Genomic DNA, 24961 nt, shown 5'->3' with positions numbered 1-24961 from the left:
CAAATACACCACCAGAACTGGCTCTTCCATGCAACCAGGGACCAAGGGAGCTCCCTCTGCAGGTGACAGATGCCACTGAAGGTATGTGTGCGTGCGTGCGTGTGTGTGTGTGTGTGTGTGTGTGTGTGTGTGTGTAAAGAGTTTCATGGTGGAATTCTGGGCAGACTCTGGATCCACAATGACTTAAGAACCATTGGCATTTCAAAGACTCTTCCTAAGCCACATTATCTGAAACACTGCTGTCAATCTTTCCTACAAAAGAATGCCTATGACCCCCTTTTATGGGTAGAGAAAACGGGAAAATTGAGAAGTGATCCATTCCAGGTTATACACATTTGGTGTAATGATGATTGTTTCTAAATTTGGCATCCCCAATGTTCTTTTCTACATGACTTCTGTTTATTGTACACCAAACGATTTCATCTACTTTAGTCATACACATGCAGATCTTTCAAGGTCTATCACTGTGGGAAAAAAAGCTCCAGGTTTCTGAGAAATTCTTTGGTGTGTGGTGTTTACTGGTGGCTCGGCACCCCACTAATACTTCATCCAGCTTGATTATTTGAATGATAACCTTGTTATTTCCAGTCATCAGCTGTTCATTCATTTTTGTTGGGCATAGAAAAGGATTGTTGAAAGTAGCATGCTGTAAGTACACTCTGATACTGCAATTCTCCTTCTGATTTGTTCAGCAGCCCATTAGAGTTTATTTCAGAAGATTCTGTAGAAAACAACAAACACTAATACAGGGACCAAAATAAAAAAAAAATACAAGAAAAGAAAAGAAAAGAAACAACAAAAACAAGCAAAGAAGGCGAGGACTCAGGGAGATAAAGATAGCCTCACTAATGAGTCCCCAACTGATTAAAAGCAAAACACATTTCTATTCCGAAAAAGTGTAAGTAACATTTGTTGCCACTAACTGTTTAACTTTAGCAAAAATAAAGAGTTGCCCTCAAATTTGTTATGGTAGGACAGCAACATTGCGGCTAATTATTTCCCAGGTGCCTCTGGCCTGAATATAAAAATGAACTGCAAATGGCAGCATGTGGAATGGGCCCATCTTTGGGCACAGTTTGACATATAGCTCATCATTGTAGGTGTCTTTCAGGGGACATAGCAGTACCACTGAGCATTGATTCAACCCACAGTACTGACTGGATTCATGGGAGTTTCACAGTATAATGTCGTGCTTAAACACTCAAGCTGTAAAGACCATCTGGGTTTGAATCTTGTTCTGCTTGTGTAACCCAGGGCAAAGTACTTGCCAGTTACCTTTAGCTGTGTAACAAACTACCCCAAAGTCAAATGGCTTAAAAACTGTAATGTATCTATTCATAGTTTGGTAGATTGGCAATTCGATGGGGCTCTACTGGACAGCTTCTTTTTGTTCTGCATGGTATCAGCCAGGTTCCCTCTTAAGACTGGGTTTTTACAGTGGGTAGGGAGGATTCTTCTCTATGCAACCTCCCTTCACCTAACAGGCTAGCCTAGGTTTCTTTATATGTGGCTAGAAAATTCTCAGCAGTCAGAGAAGGAACATGTTAATGAGCAAGCCCTTATCAAACCCTGACTTGATAGAATGTCCCTTTGCCTAAAAGTGGTAAGCACTTAAATTTAAGGATTTCAGACGTGGACTCCACCTCTTGGACAGGCATATGTGTGGGGGACTGTGGACAAATTTGGGATCTCTTTATTGACAATCCGCCACACTGCTCTAAGCTTCTAGACTCCATGGTTAACATGAGGATATCATGGTACCTACTGGCAGGGTTCTTGGGAAGATTAGATGTGCTCAGCACAAGGTTCAAAATACGCAAGATGGAATTACATCACAGCAGATTAAGAAAGGAAGAGAGAAAGGAATTAAAGAGGAGGGATAGAATGAAGGAAAGGGTTGGGGAGACAGGGTCCCATGGAGAGCATGCTGTTGACACAATGAGGGGACTCCTGCTTATTTGGATCATGGTGGCCTATTATCACTGACCTTTGGGGTTCCTCACGGCTCTCTGACAAATTAGCAATAGTTCTTTCTACCAGGAAAATGGATTCTTTCCAATTTTCATTTTCATAATTTTTCTCTCTCTCTCTCTTTTATTTATTTTTTGGTACTGGGGATTGAACCCAGAGGTGCTTGACCACTGAGTCATATACCCAAGCCCCTTTTTATATTTTACTTAGATGCAGGGTCTTGCTAAGTTGCCGAGCCTGGCTTTGAACTTGAATCCTCCTGCCTTAGTCTCCTGAGCTGCTGGATTATAGGCATGCACCACAGCACCTGACAGTAAGTTTTCTCTTTTTAGAAATAGTGCTTGTGTTTGGATGATGGGTTCATGAGTAAATTAAAGAAAACAGATTTAAAAAATCTATTTTATACATTTTCTATAATGGGGGTTTTAATAGATCATACAGTAAAGAACATTTAAATACTATTTTAGAACAAATGTTCTTTTTATTTTAAATTCTTTTAGCATTATCATGAAATTCTAAACAATTTTGGTTTCATTTATAAAATTGATGATTTTCTTAATTAAAAAAGAAGTTGACAATTTTCAAAATTTCCTTTGTACCCTTAGTGGTATCAGCTGGTTTTCTCATTGTACCCTGAGAATTCCCCTGACATGTACCAGCTACCTAACCCTCTTCTATTTTTTTTTTTTTTTTTTTTGAGAAACTAGAACTTTCTATTTCCATTTCCAAAATGCCTGAAGTTTACATTTGGAATGAGCATTTGTTTATGTGATAGTAGAAGTTAAAACTCCATTTAGCTTTCTGGTCTGCTGGAAGTTGGGTTTATAAATTTAAAACTATCTTTACAAATATAGAGTATTAGCAGTATAAATTTAGAGAAGAATGTTCAAGGAGTAATCACACACATTCTAGGCTGAATTAATTAAACTAGCCCGGAAACTTACATTTATTCCTCTTATTTCCTGCCAAATTTCTTGGGAAGTGAAAAAAAAAAAAGAGGACAGCTGCAGTTGGGGGTGATTCAGACCAGATTTTTGTCTGATGAACTTTCTAAGATCTCCAGGTCAAGTTTATATCTTCCTGCACCTGAAGAGTCAGACCATCTCCTGTTTCTTGGTGTAATGCAGACTAGTAGGTGTGAGGTCACTAGGTGGGCACTTTACAGATCACACTCTATTCTGGGACTTCTGCACTGGACTCTGGACTCAGACCTGGGGGTTTCAGGCTCTGGAACAACACAGTGGCTTGGTGCAGAGCCTCTACAGTTGATCCTAAAGTCCTTCCTCCTCCATGAGTCCCCAGCTCATGACCCCATGCATGTCCCCTCTCCTTCCAAATTCCTCCTTCATTAGAGACCAATTATATATCTATGAAATGTTTTTTTTGCAAAGGGTCAGAGGGTAAATATTTTAGGTTCTTCAGGCCATGGTGTCTCTGTTGTATCTGCTCAGATCTGCTGCTGTAGTTTGAAAATAGCCCCGTACTGTAGGGCACGAGTAAGCATGGCTGGTAGAACTTTTCCCACAAAGCCCCAGGTCAGACAATTTGGTCAATCCAGGACCTAGATGGATTGTGGTCTGGAACTTTTTTGTTTTTTCCATCTCTAAGCCCAGGGCAAACCTTGTTTTTGAAATCATGTTCTCTTTAGTTCCTTAGAGAATCTAGATTAATGTGATATGAGGTCAGAGAACATCTGGACAACTCTGGAGTCTTTGTAGAAGAAATGAGTCTTCCACAATAGGCTGATGATTGTTTAGCCAGGAAAATGGGGTGAAGTGGCAGGTCTGGACCACAGTGGTTGAAGTGACTAGCCATTTTCTAGATGGAATGGAATGAAAGGGTAGCAAGGTTCAGTGACTCCCATACAGTCATCTCTTGAGGAGGTGGCTGGACTGTGAGCTGAACTTGAACATCCTTCTCTAGTCTCTAGAATACAAGCCTCCTACTTGAGCTGGCACCAGGAATGCCCAAGCGCTCCTTAAATTGTGGATTTGTGGACCCCTCCTCTAGGGGTTCTGGATCAGCATGTCCAAGCTGAGGTCAGGGAATCTGCATTTCTAACAAGTTTGTGGGTGCTGCTACTGCTGCTGTCTGGGCCACACCTGGAGAACGACTGCATTAGCCCCAGCCCCTCTTATTGTAACTGTGGCAGTTGAATATCCCTTCTTTTATGAAACTTTCTAGCAGCTTCCATTACTTATACTAGTGAATAGATTTAAAATGCTTCCCAGACTAGTCTCCTTTTTTCCCCCTTTCTGAGCAATAAACCCTAGCACACCTCAGGCTGGCACACTGCATTGGCATTATTATTATTTTGTTGGGTACTGGAGGCTGAACTCAGGGGGACTCCACCGCTGAGCCACATCCCCAGCCCTATTTTATATTTTTATTTAGAGACAGGGTCTCACTGAGTTGCTTTGCACCTCAATGTTGCTGAGGCTGGCTTTGAACTCGGGATCCTCCTGCCTCAGCTTCCTGAGCTGCTGGGATCACAGGCGTGCACCACCGTGACCGCTGCATTGGCATTATTAATTTGTGACGTGAGGTGGATCTACCTGCGGTAAATACACCACCATTGGTATTTTCATCCACCCAGCTGTAATGAGGTTCTGGCACTAGTCACTAGGCTCCCAAGATGGAAGGCACTGTCATATAGTCATTTTCTGGAGGGGGTTCTTTCCCAGCTCCCCACACTCTGCTCTACCCCTTCCTGTTTTCCTAATATGTCCAGTCACATTTTAATGGCCAAAACGGCTTTGAAGCTTTCCCCCTGGAACCAATTTTCACCCTCAGCGAAGGGACGCCTCTGTCCTTCAGCATGGAGTCTACTTCAGTGATAAGTTTTCACTTGAGCCCAGAACACAAATGTATTTTGACTGTCGCTCTGGCGGCCGTTGTTAACAGCGGCACCAGAAGTAGATTTGTCATGGAGCTTTTCTGATGAGACAGGCTCTCCAAAGTAATCGAGGCTGATGGCAGATTTTGTCAGTGAGATGAGATGTTGCCCACAGCTAGTTAGTCTGCTGGAATATTTGGTGCTAATGGCAGAGCTTCATTGAGAGACGTGTTTAGGAGAGTCACTGCTAATATGATTCTAGATCCTCCCAGGAAAATGGTATATACCATTATAAACCACAGGACACGGAGAGTAAGACAGCTGTTTTACACTAGCCCCCAATTCATGGCTAAGATTCCTTAATAAATGCTTTAGGGCAAGGGGGATAAAAATCAGCCAACCAAACTGTTCCACTGAAATATCAAAAACTTGAAAAATTTTAAAAAGTACTTAAATGTATTACACTTATCTCCGGAATTCTGAACAATACTGACATCAGCTTCAGTTGCTTCTGTTGATCGTAATCCAACAGAAATATCACACCTCTTGGCTTTGCCCCTGGCAAAGTTTACACTGAAGTCATTCGTTTGCTTTTTGTTATGGTTACCTAACCTCAGACAGAATGCAGCAGGCTACTGAAAAACGGAGGCAGACATCTGGAAACTTCTCTGGCTCCTGACGTATCTCTGCTTTGGAAGTAGGACAGATTCCACTGACTTTTTCCAAATTTGGTCTTTATTAAAAAAAATGATTATATATATATGTGTATATATATATATATATATATATATATATATGAAGATATGATTAGGGCTGGGAAAGGACTCGAGTGTCAGCTTGAGAGAAGGACAGTGTATCCTGCAAAACACACACACACACACACACACACACACACACACGTATGTCTGGAGTTGCTAGCTTGGCTGGCCGCCTGGAAATATTTGTACCACTCAGCTACCTCTCATTTTCTCAGAGGAAAACCCTAGGACACTGAGTGTCAGCAATAACTCCTGTTCCCAACTGGAAACTCTTTAAGTCTTGCAGTTCCAGAATCAGAATGCTATATTGTTTTAAAACATACAGGGCACACTATAATTATGTGGCTCGCTTATGTGTCTTAAAATTTGATAGATTTGGTCTTGAAATCACCCTTCCTGAGAGTTCCCTTACTGTACATGGTTTCATCCTTAACTAGTAACTCAGAACCAAGATGAGGACTCAGGAGAGAATCAGTTCTCTCTGCTTTTGTTTCTATGGGCCAATGACTCTAAAGCCCATCTTGGTGGGCTGGTTGATTCATATATGTATGAATACATATATGAATATGCATTGTGTGGTTAACAGATACCTGGCCTGGTGATGGGAACAGAGGATTTGCTGATGAGAATGGTAACTTCTTGTCTTCTGACTCAGAGTTAGATGTGCAGATAAATAATTGTGAAGTGGGATGATCCACACATAGATTTACATGGAAGCACAGGGGAGGGGAAAATAATTGTCTGAAGAGGCCAGGAAGAAGACATCTGATCAGGATCTGGAAGATTCGAAAATATTTCCTAGAAAGAAAGGAAGTGGAAAAAATATTCCAAGGAAAAGGCATACTGTGTGTCTCAGGGGGAATCTGTATTTTATTGTTCATGTGTTCCCTTGTATTTTGCAGGCTTCTTGCAATTGGATTGGGTCCATGTGACGGCATCTTAGTGGATGGGATTGTGAGCAGAAATGATGTATTATCTAGTATCCTGGGTGCTTAAGGGCTGGTGTGCCTTGTGTATTTCTCCCTCCTGCTGCTGCATACTTGGTAGTCAATATCGAGATGACTGAGTCAGAGAAGGAGGGACCCTGGATTCCTTAGTCACTGGATGGAGGAGAGCCTCCTCTTGCCTGCGTCATACTTTGTGTGAAAGAAAGGTAGACTTAGATTGTGTCAGGTTTGGCTTGCTGACCAGTCGCGTGAGAAGATTCAAAGACACAGAAGACTATGGCACGTTTGTGAAATGTTCGACCTTTCAACTGAGCTGGAGGTGAGCATGTGGAGGAAAAACTGTACAGGTAGATTGGGGTCCTATAGGGATTCTTTTTAAAAAAATTTAATCATTTTCATTTGTTCTAATTAGTTATACATGACAGTGGAATGCATTTTGACACATCATACATACATGGAGTATAATTTCTCATTCGTCTGGTCGTACATGATGTACACAGGTCATGAATTACATGTACACATAGGATAATAATGTCTGATTCATTCTACTATCATTCCTACTCCCATGACCCCTCCCTGCAGCACTCTGCTCTGTCTAGTCCAAAACACCTTGATTCTCCCCCACCCTCTTATTGTGAATTAGCATCCACATATCAGGGAAAACATTCAGCCTTTGGTTCTTTGGGATTGGCTTATTTTACTTAGCATAATATTCTCCAGTTTCATCCATTTGCCAGGAAATGCTATAATATCATTCTTCTTTAAGACTGAGAAATACTTCATTGTGTCTGTATAGGGATTCTGTAAGTTATGATAAAGACATTGGATTTCATTTTTGAAGTACCTGGGTGGCATGGGGAATTGTAAGATATGGTGGTCATGTAATCAGGATTGAATTTGGAGGATAAATCTATGATGGTATGCATAGGATGAATTGGAGTGGGGGAAAACTGGAAGCCAGAGATCAGTTAAAAGTTACTGCAATGGTCTAGGTAAGAAATGATAAGGGTCCAAGCTATGGAAATATTCCTTGTACTTTTCTACCTGTCCAGTTGCTTAGGTAAAAAAGGGAAGTTATGTGCTTAACAGGTTAGACCATGGGCCAGCAAACTAGTACCCACCTGTTTTTGTAAAGAAAGTTTGGAATTGAACTACATCCCTTGGTTTAAGAGTTGTCTATGGCTGCTTTCACAGAGCTGAGTAGTTGTGATAGAAATTGTATGGCCCACCAAGCCCACAATATTTGCTCCTGGTCCTTGAGGAAAAATTTTGCCAATCCCTGGGTTAAACTGTATGGACAGGCATCAGCTAAACCACCATGGCAGGTTTGTTCAGAGATACAAGTAACTTGGATAATTTTATCAAGAACTGGTCTGCACCATCTAAGTTCAAATCTGTTGTTCCACACCTGTTTAGCCCCCCTGTGAAACTGTGTAGTTATATTGAGAAGTAACCATCTTCCTTTCCACCCCACTCACTGGGGGGTTTCCATGGGAATAGGAGTTCTGTGTGATTGGTGAAGTAGCTAGAATGAGACTGGCACTGTGCTCTAGTGAAAAGGGTTAATGACTTTCAGGTGGTATGTATACACAGCCTTTATTCTCCATCAGCAAAGGGTGATAGCTTAATTAATCATCTTTTTTACTGTTCCAAATCTCCCATGTGCAGATTCTAAAATCCAGACTAAATGGAGTGATGGTAAAAAGCCTATTTTTGTCTCTGGTCATGTGATACATACATACACACATAAAGATAACATAGATCACATACAGTTAGGCACTTCATTTTAAGAATTTAGCCATGAATCTTGGACTTTGTCCCTTGTCTATAAATATTGAGCTGCCTCATTCTTTGTACTGGTTCTAAAATTGGGTTTTTGATCTTTATTGCCTCTGATATTGATTCAGAACTTGGAATGGAGAAGATGTCCAATTTGGAAGCCTACTCCAATTCCTATAAATGATGTAAAGCCTGGAAATCTCAAAACTGGACACTCATTCAGGGACCCAAACATTGTGATGGTGGTGAGGTTTGGAAGAAGGCTTTGGATAGGGTGTGTCTTTCAGATTTTTCTTTATAATCTGGGAAATCTTTATGACTGTTAGTCACAGGTGTGAGGCTGTTTTTAATCAGGCACAGACTATGTAAACTGGGTTGCTAGTTTCGACCTTAGCAGGTGCACTGGGTATAAAATAAAAGTTTCTTTGGTTGTCCAGTTTTTTTTGGCATTGATGAGTAGAAACATTTTTGTTGTCTTTACACGTTTCTATGTGGGTCAGGACTTAGAAGCACAGGTATGTTTGGTTCTAGCCTAAAAATTATAAAGGAATTGGTAACAGTTATTGATAAGCTTCTTCAACTTCTGTTTTTCACCTGTGACCAATTCTAGGTCTAGAGGGAATAATGGCAAGATCTCCCTCTTGTTTTCCTGTCCTTTGTTCTTTGGCTATTAAAGCCAGTGCTTCTCCTCACCCAGCATAGTCTCAAATGAGGATCTCTCACTAATTATGTGATTTTTCTATCTGGGTTGCAGATACAAGGACCCAGGTTAGAGATCAGACAAAGGCAGATTTTGTTAGTGAGTCTATAAATAGGAGCAGGCCCTTACCATACAGGGATGACATCCTCTTAAGTGAGGTGGAGGAAAAACTTGATGGAATTACTGCAGTCCCATGTTTTTAATATAAAAAAGAAAATTAAAAAAACAATTTTGTGAGGTCTCTAGCTTTGAATTAAAAGTTGAATAGGAGTAGTGGGAGATTGAAATAAAAAAGTCATTCTGATTAGTCTCATGAAAGGGAAGAATTTCCTCATGATTGAGATCAAGTGGACTAAACTAGACAGGTAGGAGAGGAAGGTGAAATCCACAGGATTACAAGGAAAGTTTGAGATCTTAAAGGCCAGGTAAGACAGATCTGAAAGGAAGACTGAGGCTGAGATCTTGGAGACCAGGTGTTCCAGGAGATGCTTGGTCACATTCTCCTCTGCAGACCTGATGCTCCCTTAACATCTACCGTATATTTGATTCAGTCACCTCCAGTTTGGGGAAGAAGGAAGAAATACATTGGGACCATTAGTTATTGTTTTCAAGTTAAGCATCAAAATTTGTGTATTCCTTTTTTCAGGAGACAAATTTTATATTGTCATGATATATGGAAGACGTAATGCTTGCCATCTATCTATTCAAAACAGGGCATAGGTTGAAGTTTGAGGTCAGTCTATATAATCTACTTCAAATGAGGGAATAAAATTATAATTGGATGTTATTATTGCCAATCATTTCCAGCTTGGGAAATCTTATAAAGATGACTGAGTGTTCCCAATAGTGGGTCCCATTTTGTGACACTTGTCTGGTTGTGGACCAGATGCCTGTGCTTGCTCCTTTTAAAACCAAGGGAGTGCAGGTGTGTAGGTGGTTAAAAACCATTCATCTTACAGACAAAAGACTGAAACCCATGAGTAATAGCTACATATGGAGTAGTCTATGTAGAGCCAAGGACAAAGCAATGGAAACAAACCATTTATTGACTGGTCCTAAGTCAGTCCATGGTCCAGGCCCGTGGAGATGTTCTGATTTCTAAATCTTATAGTGTTCCATCTCTTCTTTTTTTTTTTTTTTACAAGAAACTTGATTTGGTTTTGTTCCGAAGATTTGGGCAAGCACCTGACAAACCCAGCTGACTCATGGGTAAGGGAGAAGGAAATCCAGTTGGACATATTACTTGTCAATGGGGACTAAGGAAATTACTGGATCAGGAGATTGACTAGGGTACAAAGCAAACCAATAGAGAGGACAAGAAGACCTCAAAGAACAAATGGGCATCAGCTCCCAAAGGGAGTTGAGCAAATCCCACGAGTAATAGCTACATGTCAGTCATGAGGGGTCACTGAGCTTCTTGGCATGGTGCTCTCTTCAAATAGAGTGCAAGACAAAAGATTTAAGAAAAAAATCCAGTTCCTTTGCTCTCCTCTTGTGAGGTTGTATGTGGCAGTTGACATTGAAACAGCAGATGAGTTGATGTGACCAGGACCTATTTATTTTCTGACATGGGGAGAATGATGATTGGGAAAGAGCAACTCAGGTTAAAAAGGTGCCTGTCCCTTAAGGCATTTCACATGTATTTTGTGTGCCAGACCCTGTGCTAAAGTTTGAGGATAAAAGTCAAGAGCGATTGGAAAATAAAATAAGTTACAAAAATGAGTGATTGAAAACAATAAGCAGTAATGGTTAGATAACAGCAGCTAACATTAATCAGAGGCTTATTTTGTACCAGTCTTGTGCTGAGAAATCTTCATATGTATCAGTCCATTCCCTACTTCTAGTTCCAGGTGTAGAACTTGAAGAGTTCATAAGCTCCTGCGACACACACACGCGCACAAACACATGTGCACGTGCAAGCATCAAAACCACGCCCAACCAAGAAATGTTGAAGGAAGTAGAAATGCTAATTTGTCTTATATGATCACTGAACATTTTATACATGTTTTAAATGATCACATGATGCCCCCTAAATGCACGCAACAATTACATAGCAATTAACAATTAATAAAAAGGAAATTCTTTAAAAATAGTAAATCCATGATGTTTAATAAACTATTGAATTTGTCAAGAGCCAATGCACCTGGGCACTTCCCCAGCTGCTGCAAGTGAGAAATCCCCAATTTCTCCTGGGAATGTTACAGGTGACACTGTGGCCTGAACTGCCTGTTAAACTGCAAACTGACACTAGTTTGCCCTGGCCTGGGAGATGGATCCAGCCCAGCACACCCTGGTAATCTGGAGCAGGTAGTGGGGCTGCATGGGGGACAAAGGAGCAGCCGTTTACGATCTCCTCCAGGCCAGGAACATCCATTACAGTGTCTCTGCTCAGCCCACCATCACACAGCTGCTAAGAGTGCTGCAGATGGCTCTCAGTGTAACCTCTCCGAAGCTCCACAAAAGCATTTTGCTGGCTATTGCCTGGATTTGGCTGGCCTAAAGGGTCAAGTCATAAGTGAAGTGCACCCTTCTTTCTGAATCTCTTAATTAACTTAATAGCCACTGTTCTTTTTCTCATTCCAGGCTGCATTCAGAGGCCTCAATTTCCTGTCAAGGAGCAATATATCGAGTTCAGCCCCCGTGGTAGGCGTACCCTCGACAGGCTTCTGTATCCCTGAGGTGGGCAAACCAGCCTCCTGTTTGCACAGACTGGGCAGCGGGACGTGCAAATTGATTGCTAAGTACTTATTTGCCCACGGTGGGTCTCTGAAATTGCAGATATGGAGGTGGATGGCAGCATGTGGGTGGATGAGGGGTGGATTGGTGTGCGCTGCATATGACAAGTGCCCCCATTGTATCTGCTTTTGAATGGGCTGTCCTGGAGCTAATGACACCTCTCAATTAAATTGCAGTTTTGCTCTCAGTAGCTTTGCCCTATTGTCCAGGCCACTTGACCTGTCAAGCAGACAGGGGAGGGTGTGTGGGAAAAGAATATTCCCTCCCCGCTCACAGGGAGAGAAGCCTGTTCGCATTCTGAGGGGCCCTCAACTTTTCAGAGCTGGCTTAGTCTATCTCCAGACGTAATCGGATGCAAATAAAACAAAGCCTTTCAGCTCCGGCTGTGCAGAATTCTCTATCTGCACTGTGAGTCACTGTGCCCATAGTAATGGCTTGCCTCGTGAGCCACTATCAAGTGCGTGCGTGTTTTTCTTTTTGAGAGATGACAGTTCCCAAGTGAAAGGACACTTCAGCTCTGATAAAACTTTCCTTCTATTGTTTGAGTTTTGTGTTTGTTTTCTGGCAAAGCCCACTGCTGCCTGAGCATTGTGTGCAGCGGAACATTTTCCATTTTTTGTATGGCGAGGCCAGCCAGGGTCTTTGGGGGGTTCTTACTAGTATTGCCTGAAGCAAATACCACAGCTCAATAGCAATTTAATATTGTAATCAGGGAGCAAACTGTGCAGTTTTGGCACATTGTGATAATTATTAACTACATCTATTAGTGTTTCGGTTCTAGTAACTAATATTTACAAAAGGTTCCCTGTGTGGGGGAGACCTTGCCCAGACACAAATGTCTGCATTATTCCTAAGTGATTGTCAGAGGCCCTCTGTGCCAATGTTCACGTTCACTTTTGAAAGATAAAGCATCAATCCTGAGAAATCAGACTTCAAAAGGCCTGGCTCATGAATAACAAATTCTCAGGATGTAAACCTATGCTAAGGTTTGGAACATTTTGTGAGTTTTTGGGAAAGTTTTCCTGGGGAAAAAAATGCCTAACAGATGAGGGGAGAGAGAGAGAGAGAGAGAGAGAGAGAGAGAGAGAACCAGAGAACCAGAAGATAAAACAACAAAGGAAATCCTATTTAATTGGTATCATTTAGGAAAAGTTTAAAGCATGTCTCCCTTTATGTGTAAGTAGAGGAACTTAGGAATACCAGTGTTTGCACACTCCTGGTGTGTGAGCTGGGCACAGTGTGACTTGGTGGGTGACTTTTGAGGATGGGATGCAGATATGTGCTCCAACCTCTATGTTACAGGACAGAGAGTCAATAAAAACCAGCCATGGAGCGTCAAGGAAGGAGCTGACCAAAGGCAGAAGCATCTCTAAGTTCCATAATTGGCTGTTGTTCCAGTGATATTCCTAAGATCACCCCTGTGTCTTGTCTGTCAATACAAAATGACACATTTCCCCCCTTGATCCTCTTCAGTAATGGTTTTCAATGAGTGGAGTTTATTGCTAAGTAATATTCTGGGCTAGAAGAACACTTTGATTTCAGTTTTCTGAGAACTCTTTTTCATTTTGCTTTGTTTTTGTGCTGGAGATCAAACCCAAGGCCTTTTACATTCTAGGCAAGTGCTTTCCCTCCTCTAGCCCTACTTTTCTGAATACTCTTAAACCCTAAGTAAAACATTATTTGAAGAAAGCACCACCCTTATCTATTATTAACTTTTAATGCAGCTTTGCTTTATTTGCATATTTTGATTTTGGAGCATACAGATACCCACAGGCCTTTGCCAGGCACACTTCCTGCTTAAGGTTTTAGCTGTGTGTCCAGAAGTTTAAGGAGTTGTCTGAAAAGGTTCGAAAGAAAAGCTCAAGAGAAAACCTAGTGATTAAATTAGGTGCTTCCTTGTGGGGGTGGTGGTGGTGATCCTCAGCATTCCCTCCATAAATCACGTGGACCAAATCCTTATCTCAAACCCTGCTTCTTAGGGAACTTGACCTAAGATGTTTGCCTAATTGTTGATCATAAGTCCAACTTTGGTCCTGAGAGTGTGTGTCATAAAATTACCAAAAAAATAAAAATTAAAATTAAAAATTAAAAAAAAAAAAGTTAGCCCTATTTTTTGCATCAACAGATTGGGATGAAATTTCACTGAACTGTATACCAAACAACCCATCCAATCATTCATCTATCCATTTACTCATTCATTCACTCACTCACACAATATTTATTGGTGGCCTAATATGTGTCAGGCATTGGGTTCTGTGTTATAGGAGAACAGAGAATCATAAGTCATTGTTCCTGCCCTCAAGGAACTTACCGGAGATATGGAAAGACATGCATGTGGTTGTAATGAAAAGTGCATAGACAAGAGTCAGAGAGGACCGGGTTCAATTTCTATTTCTGCAATATATTATCTGTGGGATCTTAGACAAATCACCTAAACCCCACTGTCTTGGTCCATTTTATGTTGCTGTAACAGAATACATGATGATGGATACTGTATAAAGAAAAGAGATTAATTTGACTGCTGGTTCTAGTGACAGGAAATTCCAAATGGCATGGTGCTGGCGTCAGGTTAAGGTCCCTTGGATGCATCACATGATGCCTCTTCAAGGTGCCGCTCCCTCAATGCCATTACTGAGTTGGAGCCTCTAGCACGTGAACTTTGGGGGACAAACCATTTTCAAACCACAGCACCACAAACCCTTCCTAGGCTTCTCTGGGTTGCTTTCTCTAAACACTGCCTCCTTTTGGAGAATTACTAACTACTCTAACAATTGATAGCATTTTTGAGTACCAGCATTAGCCAACTAGAAAATGGAATAGTACAAAATATTGCATGTATATCATCAAAAAAATATAAACTATCTAAAAATTCATATAACATGCACCGCATCATTTGAAAGAATCTTTTGCTCATTGAAGGACTCAGACTGAATAGAATGAAACACAAATTTAAACAGTAAGGTCTAGAACATTGGCAAAACCAAAACAAGCTCAACTATAGTAAATGTCCATGGAAGAATGTCGACCGAGGAGCTTGAATGCCCGATTTGGGGGACAGGCACACTGTGAAGAGGGTTCTTCTTCCCTTAGGATGAGCTTGTATCCTGACAGGCCCTCTGTAAGTTGACGGCATTGTCCGTGGAAGTGCATCGAACACACCCCACCTATGGAACATCCTAGCTTTTCAAGACTCACCCTGGGGAGTGTCTGGTGTTCTCCCTGGTGATGCGGGGGGAGCTGCCTGGGAGCTGTGTTTGCCACCACCTCCCAGCATCTTGAGAGAGTCATACTGCATATCACTAGTCCAGGAAAAAAGATCAAAATTCCAAGTATGGTTTCTACTAAATGCATATTGTTTTCATACCATTGTAAAAGAAAACAACTGTGAGTCAGTGATGGTCCATAATCACTTTGGAGAGCAAATGGCATTATTCTAATTTGGAAATAACCTAAGTGTCTACCGATAAATAGAAAAATGGATAGATAATTTCTGATTATATCAAGACAATGGATTAATGCCATGCACCAATTAAAGGTGAACAAACTAGATCTGTATGTATCATATTGACTCTATCTTAAAATATAATGTTAAGTGAAATAAATCAAGTTATATGGAGATACACACAACACCTTTTATGTAAACTAAAAGCACACAACACAATATAGTACACCCTTTATGATCACATGTATATTTAGTTCAAGTAAAAACCGGCAGATTGGTTTTCTCTGAGGTAGGAACCAAGGAAATAAGATTAGGGAAAGAAACAGAGGGACTTGTCTATCAAGTTTGTTTCAGGTGTATATTAAGAAATGTGAACATTTTAAAACATTGGGTGATGGATACTCAGGTGTTTGTTATATTTTTCTTCATAGCAAATAGCTTTAAGACCTATAAAAAAACACACTCATGTATAGATATTTAACCCACTGTAATTCCTTCTAACTTAAAAAAAATTGATTTTGTCAGTTTTCTCTTTATGTAGCACATGATGAATTGAGGTCCTTTGGCAAGGTTTCCTCCAATGAAATTACAATTTACATAAATTTATAAAATAGTATGACTGACAAGGTTAAAATAAAAAATATATACCTAGGAAGCCATAGAAAATAAGAAAAGAGATTCTTTAAATGTTTCATTTAGTTTAAAAACAAGACACTCAGAGAAAATTTTACTTTGTAATTGAGAGAGAAATATTCCCAGCATTATCCCAAAGGGTAAAACTCAGGTCTAGTAGAGACTGTAGGGAGAGAGATTTTAGATCAACATAAAACCACCCTCATAGCTAGTGGTTTAGTAGCACCGGATGCATCTCTTCTTTATGTCACAGTTCAACCCTCCTGGCAGCCCCTTTGAGTGGCCATTGGGTTGCCCAAACTCCTTTCCTGTTCTATTTCTCCCTCACTAACATGTCATGCCCAAAGGGGAAGAGGATCAGCAGAGAGTCTTGTGTTCAGGGAGAGACATGGTCGGCATTGCCCCCTTCCTCATTGGATTGGCCCAAACCCAATCACATGACCCTGTTCAACTGCAAGGGAGGTTGGGAAATGCAGTTTTCCAGTGTGGGCACAAAGAGAAACAGGAAATGGGATTTGGATGTGTGTCTTTGTCTCTGCCAGAGATATAAAAGCAGAAGAAAGAGAATAAAAAGGTAGAGCTTTTTATTTTATTTATTTTATTTTTTACAATGTCCTTTTTATTCCCCTCCTCCAGGGGGAAGATAATCTCAGCTATAAATTGCTGCCTGGAATAAGTCCCAGCTGTAATAGGGGTATAGAAGGCCAAAGGGATGACACAGTTAGAAAACTTAGAAAAACCTAATATGTTGGAGTCAGCAGGACCTGATGGCTTGCCCTGTAGGATACTGAATGAATTTTCAACTTTCATCTTCGGACTATTAGCCAGTATTTCCCCCAAGTCACAGAGGATTGGAAAAGCCCCTAAGGATAGCAAAAGGGTAAGTGAGGTGCCCGCTTTTGAGAGAAAGACAGGATGACCCTGGAAATTTCAGACCTGTGAGCTTCACATCAATACCTGGGAAGATCTTGGAATAAATCATCAGATAATCAATTGGATAGCACCTGAAAAGACATAAAATACTAAGTAGCAATCAGTAAAGCTTTGTGAAGAGCAAATAGTGCCAAGCCAATTTAATTTCCTCCCACGATTGTGAGAAGCTATGTAGACCAGGGGAAATCGACCGATGGGATCTATCTCAATTTTAGTAAAGATTTTGATTTTTTAAAACCAGGTATTGTCTTTAACATGTTAGAAGAGTATTTTCCTATCTACCTTTCTGCTGGAGGCTGGAAGGCTTAGCCCCAAGGGGAGATATCAATGGCTCAGCATCCATCTGGGGGTATATATTGAATGCTGTCCTGGAGGTATTGGGGCCAAGATCTATCCTACTCGATAACTATATTGATGGCCTGGATGAAGGAATTAAGGTGATGCTCATGAAATTTGCAGCTGGCACTAAATTAGGTGGGGTTGTTACTGACCTGCAAGACAGAAATAAAATTCAAGAATGGCCTCAGCTCATTGAGAAAATGGCTCCACACCACTGGGATAAGTTTTCAGCAAGGACAAGTGTAAAGTAGCCCAGGTGCCCCTGTAGCCTTCGAATGGTGCCCTGGGTATACTCAACACATATCTGCAATACCTTCCTTGTGGTGCTGTTGTGAAGATCCAAGTGTGGTAATGAGGCAGAAGTGCTCTGCAAACCACAAAGTACCTTATAAATGGTAAAGGTCTGTATCAATGTGAGGAAAGTTATTATGAAAGGCAAGGAAATATGTCCAGTGAGGAAACGTTAAAGGAAATGGAGTTGTTTAATCAAGAGAAGAAAGGTTAAGATGATTTCATGAGTGTTGCCATTTTATGGTGGTTTTAAGAAAGAGATTCTCCCTTTCCTATTAGTGAGGAGGAAAAATAAGCTCAAATGATACAAGATGGATTTCAGTTAGATATGAGGAAGAACTTATTAAAGTTGGGAGTCTCCGTACCCTTCTTTCCTCACAGATGTTACACTTGTTCAACATTGGCCTTTCTAACCCACTGTGAGCCCGTAAGAGTTGGCTCTCCATCGGTCCTTGTTGCATCTTCTGGGCTTAGAATAGGACTTGATATACAGAATATGCACAATAAATATTTGTCCAACAAGTGAAGGTCAGGACATAAAATATTGTCAGAACTTGGGGAAAACATCATTTTTAGTGATCTTAAAAAATTGGGGTGATTTATTTTAAGAGATCAAATGATCTTTCCAACATTGCTTGTAGGATTTTATGAAAATGAAGAAGATGGAAGAATATGATATATTCTCACTCTGGTCTTAGCTTGGGTTCTCGAACCACTCATGTATCCATGAGTCCTGGTGAGAGAGGAAAGGAGGCGGACCTATATTGATCACAGGCCTGTCCCTGCTCCTCTCAGCCACAGAACCCTCCTGAAGAACAAGGAATCCATCTTCTACATCTCAATTGTTTGTTGCCACACCTGTTTTCCTAGAGCCTGTGATCCAGGCCATGGAAGCCATGATCAGTGGCTTGACATGGAGACATTCCCTCCCGGCCTTTGCCCTCAGCCTCTGGAGGTGCAGGATGGACTGGGAAGGTTCCTGCTCCTGTCACTGAGGTTTATTCCTCACATTTTCAGGATTCTAGACTGTTTTGTTTTCCCCCCTACCAAAGCCTATCTTTTACAGATTATTGCATAGCTAAGATGTGTTCTTTAAATACTAGGCATTATTTAATTTTTTAAGAGTCAGGTCTCTGGTTTAACATAAGAATGTTCTAGAATGATGCCATTCTTTTGGGCAGTCAACCAAGACGGATGCCTTGTAGCACTGACAGTTGCCGCCGGTGCCGTGACTCAGGTGTCCACACCCATTCTCAATTTCTTGGTCAGCAAGATGAACCGAATGTGCTGAACCATATCTGTGGAAGCCAGGGACTTTAGTCTGGGTTCCCTGTGGTGACTTCTGATGAGTTAATGAACCATTTGTGGCCAAAATACATTTCTTTGGGTCTGTTGATATATGCTTGGTTAAGAAAGGCTTTCTTGGATGTTTTAGGAGAAAGTCAAGTGGCAAAAGGGTTGCATGGTCCCTACAAAGATGGGAAAGATGGTAGAAAGAGTGCTTTGATATAGTTTGTGGAATAGGGAGCAGCTACTGAGGGTGGCTGGATGGGGAGTCATTTGTCACCTGTAAGCTTTGTGCATAGGTAGAGAACGTTGGCTAATGGGCAGAAGCATCGGCTACTCCCAGAAGGATGGATGCTGGAAAAAGGGGTTTGGTAGTCCCAAAGTCAGAGGTGTATGTGAAATTATTTTATTTTCTAAAATATGATCTCATTAGAACCTCTATCTTACAGGGCTGATAGTTAACTTAATCTCAATTATTTTAGGGTTCTCTCTTATCTAGAAACATGGGAAAGTTCTGGAAGGTTGACACAATGTCAAGACAGGGAGAGGCCCATGGATATTTGTTGTAAGCTCTCAGTAGTCATTGTTGAGATGTCCATTGTCTAGTCCATGTCTGTGTAACTAGGCAAGGTCACTGGTTAGAATGACAGGGTGTGACAGTTTGAATCTGGAATGTGTCCCAAAGCCTCATACATTGAAGGTTTGGTCCCCAGAGTAGCAATGTTCAGAGGTTGGGTGTTCGGGAGTGATTAGATCAAGAGGGTTCTAGGGTTCTAACCTTTTCAATGGATTAATCCATTGGTGGTTTCATATCTGAATAGGAGGTAGTAGAAAGTGTGGAGGTAGGAACTTTTTGAAGGGAGGAGGCCCTTGGGGTGTATATCTGGCTCTCTCCTTGCATCCGGGGCCATGAACTGAGTAGTTTTCCTCTTCCTGTTTTCTTCTGCCCCACCTCAAGCCCAGAGCAATGGTGTCACCCAGTTGTGGACTGAATCCTCTGAAACCATGAGCCAAAATAAATCTTTGCTACTCCAAGTTGTTTTTCTCAGGCATTTTGTCATAGCAATGCAAAGTTACTAATAATTGGGGCTCATGGACTGTATCCACAGTAGGCAGGTAGGGGAACTTGATATAAAGTCACATCACAGACCAAGCTGACACCCAGAGTTTTGGGCAATCAAAAGACTGGATCTGATGAATGAACAGCAAGGACATTTGGGGAGAATGTGTGAATCCAGCAGTCATGTCTGAACTTATACCTAGTCAGGTGATGCTGCGGCAAGTTCAGGGTGGCCTGAGCTGATTAATATTCTTTTGGCCTCAGACAGAACTGCTCAGGAATTGGGGTGGAATTGAGTTTGGAAATGAGGAACATTATAAATCTTCCTGTAAAGGGATAGGGAGGCAGAGGCCAGAGACATTTCCACACACACTAGGAAGAGCCCGCCTAAGCATGAAAAGCTTGGTTGTCCATCACCCAACAAATTTATATTTGCCTTGAACTGTGATGCCCTGTTTAAGGAAAAAGTCCCATGTCAACCTGCCTCAAATGTGGGTTCGGTTTCTTTTTTCCAACTATTTGACAGAAATATTGCACTTAGAAACGTCTTAAAATAGCAACCGCGAAGTTTCTGTCTAAAGGAGGAGGCTCTTTGATGGTGAATACTTTGGGATGCACAGGCACTAACAGCAGTAGCAAAATGTAGAGGAAAAAGCAGCAACACGGAGGGCAGAGACGGCGTCTGCAGAGCACCCTGAGTGCCCTGGATGTGGCATGGCATCAGTGCTGATCACTGTCGCCTTCCTCGTTACCATGTTCTGCTAAGACAAAAACCCGCCAGCGGGAAGCGATGCCTTTACTCAGACCTCCTGCCACTCATGGAACCCAGACGCCTGGGAAGTTTCACCGCATCACAGGATAAACCAAGGCACATAAAGACGAGGTGACTCCCAGCAGTGGGTCCCAATTCCCGTTGTGGCTCAGCTGTGGAGAAGGACCAGGGCCAGCGCCCTGATTTCCAGCTCCTTCCTGGCCTCCTAGATTCCGATGCCTTTCCTCCTCCCTCCCCCAATCTAATAATGCATAATAGTTTCCAAATATGCATTCTCTTTTTTCTTTATTTACTCCGTTTCCCTTGTTCCTTTTCTTTCAAACATGTACAATTCCTATTGGAGTCGTGTTTATACTTTTATCCTCACTTTGAAGAAGGGAAATGGTGGCTGAGAGCTTTGGCAATGCCCTTGTCTGAGGAAGGGTAAGAGGCAAATGTGCCTGGGATTTATTTTCATCCTTAGATACCCAGATTATAAAATATTCAGAGCAATGTCCTTTGGAAAGCGTCTCTCTTGGAGGCTTCTGGCTCTCTCAATGCATTTAGAGCAGTGCTTCTCTACTTAAAAAATGATTTTAAAATCCCCTTTCAACTGGTAAGTATCCCAGAAGAAATTTCATTTCCATTCAAATAAACTAGGGTGAGGAATTTTAGGGTGAGCATGTTAGGAGGTCTGGATGCTTAAAGGTAACTGGGGAAGGACATTTGGGGGAACAGGGGAGATGAATGGGGACTTCATATTCTAATGGTAAATATAAAATGACTTACTGTAATATATTCTTCCAAGTTAATGTCTCCATTCTCACCAGAGAAATTTCTGAAGGGATTTAGTTTTTATCCCTACTTGTACCAATGTTGATTTTTGCATAACAGCAACAGCACCAATAACACCATTTAAACTTGCTGCAGTTTGCCTGGTACTAGGCACTATTTGAAGTGCTTTATCCTTAAAAATTGTTTTAATTCTAATTTTTATTATCTTTGAAAAACTGTAGACTCATCACTATATAATTTGATGCTTTACATGTTTTAGTTCAATATCACAATATACATGTGGTAAATATTATCATTCCCCTGATTTTTCAGGTGATGAAACAGAAGCACAGAAAGGCTAAGAAATTTCCCTAAAGTCACACAGCTAGTAAGTGTGAGAGCTCAATCAAACCCAGGCAGTTGGTTCCAGAGTTTTTAATCTCCTGAGATGCATGGCTCTTCTTACTTTGGAAGTTCCTTGTCTTCTTTCTCTTCTTCACACAATCTCTGCTTACCATTGAATTTTCCTCTGTAACATTTTTTCACAACACCCCTTCCTTTCTATTCAAACGACTATTAAAACTGTTTTCTCCAGGTCTCTAGGGTCTCCTTCTGTAATCTCTGAAGCATATTTCTGCTTTCTAAGATATTACTCCCAACATATCCTTCCTACAAGCAGAAATCATAAGTGGTTCCTGTAGTAGTCTGTTTTCTATTACTATACCAAAATATCTGAGGCTCGGTACTTATAAGGAAAAGAGTTGATTTTGGCTCATGTTTCTGGAGGTGCAAGGTTAAGGTGCTGCATCTGGTGGTGACCTTCTTGCTGGCAGAGTACTGAGGTGGTACATAGCATCAGATGGAAGGAGACATGTGCTTTTCTGATCTCTTTCCCTCCTCTCATAAAGCCAAAACTATTCAATTTTGTGGGCTCCACTCAGATGATTTTATCTAATCCTAAGAATTTTTCAAAGAAATGATAAATGGCACACTTGATGAGTAAGTTTTCACCATTAATACTTCACTCTGGGGATTAAATTTCAATACACGAACAATTGTGGAACACACTCAAGCCATATCCAAATCATAGTAGTTCTGATTCCCACATTTATGGAGGAAAGTCCTCCCCTGACATTGCAGGTTTTCCCAGATGTGATCAACCTAATTTTCTAACTGCAACTCCAATCATCCCTGCATGTACCTTCTGCTTCAGAGAGATCAGGAATACAGGAATACACCATATGCATTCTTACCTGCACCTTCGCTCTGCTTGCCTGAGATGTATGTTGTCCTCATCACCAGTTTAAGTCCTTTCGTTCTTCAAAGCCAAGCTGAAGACTCAAATTCTCTTTAAATATTCCCATCTCTTAACTCCTTTAACACTCATTTATCAAATTTGTATAGTATTTCTCTTAAAATTCTCTCTGCAACTATAGATAGTTGGGGGCTGAGATGGAAATAAATGCTGATAGGTGACAAACTTCCCTTATGGAAGCATTTTCCCCTCTATTTGGAAAAGACAGAAGTCAAAGTCATCGTAATAGTGAAGATTCAGCGATTAGGTATTGGTTCAAAAAATTTCACGAGTCAAGAGATAACGTTGTGGTCCTCTTCTTCCTGACCATTTGCTCTGCCCTTCTGAGCCCTCCGAGGGCTTGTCTTTCCCCAGTTTTAGGCTGGACTGGAATGAGCAGAGCTGTTGAGGTGGGTTCCTGATCATGCTGTCCTATTTCAAGAAGAAAACTGGATGATATGATAAAGGAACAGATTTGAGAGTTATGAGGTACACAGAGGGCCATAATCAGGGATTTATCAGTTTTAGAAAAATGAGAAAATAACTATAATTGGAAATTAAGAAAATGGCCAATACTGATAGTAAAGAATCTTGCAGCGTTTTAGTTAAGTAGCTTGTCCTTTGCAGAAACAGAAAACGAGAAATTCTGTTGAAAGTTAAAAAATTAACTCCTATGTCCATCCAAACAACAGTGATAAATTTCCAGATGAAGATGGCTGGAGCAACATCTACCACAGCAAAATAATGTAGGCAGTTAGGAAGATGACGGATTCACAAAAGACATTGCAATTAATGCAGAATTTCCTGAAAGAAAATATGAAAATGGAAATGACTAAAGAAGTGATCAATGACACATTTAATAATGTCTTTGATGGTTGTAATGATGAACAGGGAATCCAGCATATTATGAATCAAGTTCTTAATGAAATTGGAATAGAAGTCTCTAGAAAGGTGGTCAAAGCTCTCTTAGCTGCTTGAAGCCTATGGTTTGCCTCTCCTTGAAAGTTTCAATCTTCAATGAAGTCACCAAATGACAAATCAAAGACTTAGAATTTGAATAATCAAAAAAGTCATGATATTTTTGCTTCCTTATCATATTTATAAACCAGGCACAGAAATCAAATTTAAAAATGTGGTTGTGAGAATCAACAATAGACTAGATCAAGCAGAAGAATTTCAGAGCTTGAGGACTATGCTTTTGAACTAACCCAGAAAAGAATAGAAAAACAAAGAAAGCAAGCCTCTATAACTTTTGGGACTCCATCAAACAAAATAAATATTCAAATTACGGATGATTTAGAAGAGAAGAAAAAAGGCATACAAAACTGATTCAATGCAATAATAGCTGAAATTTTCCCACATGTTGGGAAAGATATGGGCATCCAGACACAAGAGGCCCAAGGACCTCAAAGAGATTTGACCCCAAAAGATGCTTGCTGTGGCATATTATAGTCAAACTATCAGAAATCCAAGACAAAGAGAGAATTCTAAAAACAGCAAGAGAAAAGCAACAAGTCACACTTAAGGGAACTCCCATCAGACTAATAGTAGATTTCTCAGCAGAAACCTTATACATCATGAAAGTCCTGAAAGAAAAAAAAAAACTGCTGACTAAAAGTACTCTACCCAGAAAAACTATCCTTCAGCCATGAGCAAGAAATAAATATTTCTAAACAAGCAAAAATGGAGGGAATTCATCACCACTAGACAGGTATTTAAAAATTGCTTAAGGGAGGCTTACTTATGAAAGAAAACCAAGTTAACCACCATCAGGAAAACATGTGAAAGAATAAAGTTCATTAAGAGTGCAGAAACACAAAAGAGAAAGATTAAAAAATAAAGAGAAGCCTCATCATACAGAAAACCACCAAAACACAAAGATGAACCTAGAGGAAGAAAGGAACAAAGACAGAGAAAACCACCAAAAAAAAAAAAAAAGTTAATGACAGGAATAAGTCTATAAATTACCAATAACCTTCAATGTAAATGTAATACTGCCCCCCCCATAAGAAGCAATGATGTGCTACATTCAAGAAACTCATTTTACCAGTAGCAATGCACACAGAGTGAAAGTGAATGAATGGAAAAAGACAATCCTTGTAATGGGAAACCAAAAGTGAGCAGGGGTAGCTGTACTTATATCAGAAAAAATGGACTTTAAGTAACCTGTTGAAGGAGACAAAGTCACTATAGAATAGTTAAGGGGTCAATTAATACAAGGATATGATAGTGTTTTTTGTATACACACACACACACACACACACACACACACACACATACACACTCAATGCTGGACCACTGACTTATGTAAAACAGACATCATTAGAACTAAAGGCAATGACTGACTCCAAAACAACAATAGATGGGGACTTTGACACCCCACTTTCATCAGTGGACAAATCATCCAGATCTCTCCTCAAAATCCAGTAA

General features: G+C 40.7%; 1 pseudogene; it reads left to right on the top strand.

The window, feature by feature from the left end:
* The first annotated feature begins 20887 nt into the window (after positions 1–20887).
* LOC124965361 (charged multivesicular body protein 2b-like) lies at positions 20888–23509 on the top strand (annotated as a pseudogene).
* Positions 23510–24961: the final 1452 nt, after the last annotated feature.

The sequence above is a fragment of the Sciurus carolinensis genome, chromosome 15, assembly GCF_902686445.1.
Source record: "Sciurus carolinensis chromosome 15, mSciCar1.2, whole genome shotgun sequence".
Lineage (NCBI taxonomy): Eukaryota > Metazoa > Chordata > Mammalia > Rodentia > Sciuridae > Sciurus > Sciurus carolinensis.
This window is presented reverse-complemented; position numbering and strand designations above follow the sequence as displayed.